This window comes from Coregonus lavaretus (assembly GCF_964263955.1).
Source record: "Coregonus lavaretus genome assembly, chromosome: 13".
NCBI classification, from domain to species: Eukaryota; Metazoa; Chordata; class Actinopteri; order Salmoniformes; family Salmonidae; genus Coregonus; species Coregonus lavaretus.
The window spans coordinates 43,407,401-43,410,709 of record NC_140000.1 but is presented as its reverse complement, the minus strand read 5'-3'; positions in this window follow the sequence as shown (position 1 = coordinate 43,410,709).

Below are 3,309 nucleotides of genomic sequence, written 5' to 3'. Positions count from 1 at the left end.
TGTGCAAGACAGGGTCTCAACCTCAGAGCCTCTGACCTTGTGAGTTGGGGAGATTAACCTACCAGTAGTATTTCCCTTGTAGATCTTACTGTGGTCTTCTGGGCTCTGCCAGTGACATCCTTTGGCTCCCATGATGTAGATGCACCCTCATTTGTTGCAAGGTCCATAGACATTAGTGTCAATCATTTACATAGTGATAATTAGAGCAGCATATAGGACACTTCAAGTGTCAACTCCCTTTACAGTCAGTGGGACTGGGATGTCTCTGTCTGTCTGCAGCACCAACCTCAATCTGTTTGGAGTGTCTGTGTACCGCCTGTCGACAAACCTCAGCCATAATATGAGCACTTTGATAGATTAGATGAGTTTCCTGTGTGTCTCTGCTTGGAGGTGGGGGGCAACAGCTGCCTCTCTGGGTGATTAATCTTCATTAGGCTCATCAAACAATCCTCTCCCTCTCTCTCACTTTCTCATCTCCTGTTCTCACCCTGTCTCTCACACTTTCCCATCTCCTGTTTTCTCTCTCTCACTTTCCCATCTCCTGTTCTCTCGTTCTATCACTTTCCCATCACGTGTTCTCAATTTACACGGGGGGGGGGGGGGGCATAATAATAAATGAATAAATTAAATAGATTGTGGCTTCCATCAATGTAATTGTCTGCATGATTGTCTCCAATCCCCCATATATGTTTTTTGTAAATATACACTACCGGTCAGAAGTTTTAGAACACCTACTCATTCAAGGGTTTTTCTTTATTTTTACTATTCTACATTGTAGAATTATAGTGAAGTGAGTACATATGGAATCATGTAGTAACCAAAAAAGTTACTGTATTTGAGATTCTTCAAATAGCCACACTTTGCCTTGATGACAGATTTGCACACTATTGGCATTCTCTCAACCAGCTTCACCTGGAATGCTTTTCCAACAGTCTTGAAGGAGTTCCCACATATGCTGAGCACTTGTTGGTTGCTTTTCCTTCACTCTGCGGTCCGACTCATCCCAAACCATCTCAATTTGGTTGAGGTCGGGGGATTGTGGAGGCCAGGTCATCTGATGCAGCACTCCATCACTCTCCTTCTTGGTAAAATAGCCATTACACAGCCTGGAGGTGTGTTGGGTCATTGTCATGTTGAAAAACAAATGATAGTCCCACTAAGGCCAAACCAGATGGGATGGCGTATCGCTGCAGAATGCTGTGGTAGCCATGCTGGTTAAGTGTGCCTTGAATTCTAAATAAATCACAGACAGTGTCACCAGCAAAGCATCCCCACACCATCACACCTCCTCCTCCATGCTTTACGGTAGGAAATACACATGCAGAGATCATCCGTTCACCACACCGCGTCTCACAAAGACACAGCGGTTGGAACCAAAAATCTCCAATTTGGAATCCAGACCAAAGGGCACATTTCTACCGGTCTAATGTCCATTGCTCGTGTTTCTTGGCAAGTCTCTTCTTCTTACATTTACATTTACATTTGAGTCATTTAGCCGACGCTCTTATCCAGAGCGACTTACAGGAGCAATTAGGGTTAAGTGCCTTGCTCAAGGGCACATTTACGTCATTTAGCAGACGCTCTTATCCAGAGCGACTTACAAATTGGTGCATTCACCCTATAGCCAGTGGGATAACCACTTTCCAATTATTATTATAATTTTTTTTTGGGGTGGGGGGGGGGGTAGAAGGATTACTTTATCCTATCCCAGGTATTCCTTAAAGAGGTGGGGTTTCAAATGTCTCCGGAAGGTGGTGAGTGACTCCGCTGTCCTGGCGTCGTGAGGGAGCTTGTTCCACCATTGGGGTGCCAGAGCAGCGAACAGTTTTGACTGGGCTGAGCGGGAACTATGCTTCCGCAGAGGAAGGGGAGCCAGCAGGCCAGAGGTGGATGAACGCAATGCCCTCGTTTGGGTGTAGGGACTGATCAGAGCCTGAAGGTACGGAGGTGCCGTTCCCCTCACTGCTCCATAGGCAAGCACCATGGTCTTGTAACGGATGCGAGCTTCAACTGGAAGCCAGTGGAGTGTTCGGAGGAGGGGGGTGACGTGAGAGAACTTGGGAAGGTTGAACACCAGACGGGCTGCGGCATTCTGGATGAGTTGTAGGGGTTTAATGGCACAGGCAGGGAGCCCAGCCAACAGCGAGTTGCAGTAATCCAGACGGGAGATGACAAGTGCCTGGATCTGTGCCGCTTCCTGTGTAAGGCAGGGTCGTACTCTCCGAATGTTGTAGAGCATGAACCTGCAGGATCGGGTCACCGCCTTGATGTTAGCGGAGAACGACAGGGTGTTGTCCAGGGTCACGCCAAGGCTCTTCGCACTCTGGGAGGAGGACACAACGGAGTTGTCAACCGTGATGGCGAGATCATGGAACGGGCAGTCCTTCCCCGGGAGGAAGAGCAGCTCCGTCTTGCCAGGGTTCAGCTTGAGGTGGTGATCCGTCATCCATACTGATATGTCTGCCAGACATGCAGAGATGCGATTCGCCACCTGGTTATCAGAAGGGGGAAAGGAGAAGATTAGTTGTGTATCGTCAGCGTAGGAATGATAGGAGAGGCCATGTGAGGATATGACAGAGCCAAGTGACTTGGTGTATAGGGAGAAAAGGAGAGGGCCTAGAACTGAGCCCTGGGGGACACCAGTGGTGAGAGCACGTGGTGCGGAGACAGCTTCTCGCCACGCCACTTGGTAGGAGCGACCGGTCAGGTAGGACGCAATCCAGGAGTGAGCCGCGCCGGAGATGCCCAGCTCGGAGAGGGTGGAGAGGAGGATCTGATGGTTCACAGTATCAAAGGCAGCAGACAGGTCTAGAAGGACAAGAGCAGAGGAGAGAGAGTTAGCTTTAGCAGTGCGGAGAGCCTCCGTGACACAGAGAAGAGCAGTCTCAGTTGAATGACCAGTCCTGAAACCTGACTGGTTTGGATCAAGAAGGTCATTCTGAGAGAGATAGCAAGAGAGTTGGCTAAAGACGGCACGCTCAATAGTTTTGGAAAGAAAAGAAAGAAGGGATACTGGTCTGTAGTTGTTGACATCAGTGGGATCGAGTGTTGGTTTTTTGAGAAGGGGTGCAACTCTCGCTCTCTTGAAGACGGAAGGGACATAGCCAGCGGTCAAGGATGAGTTGATCAGCGAGGTGAGGTAGGGGAGAAGGTCACCGGAGATGGTCTGGAGAAGAGAGGAGGGGATGGGGTCAAGCGGGCAGGTTGTTGGGCGGCCTGCAGTCACTAGTCGCAAGATTTTATCTGGAGAGAGAGGGGAGAAAGAAGTCAAAGCATAGGGTAGGGCAGTGTGAGCAGGACCAGCAGTGT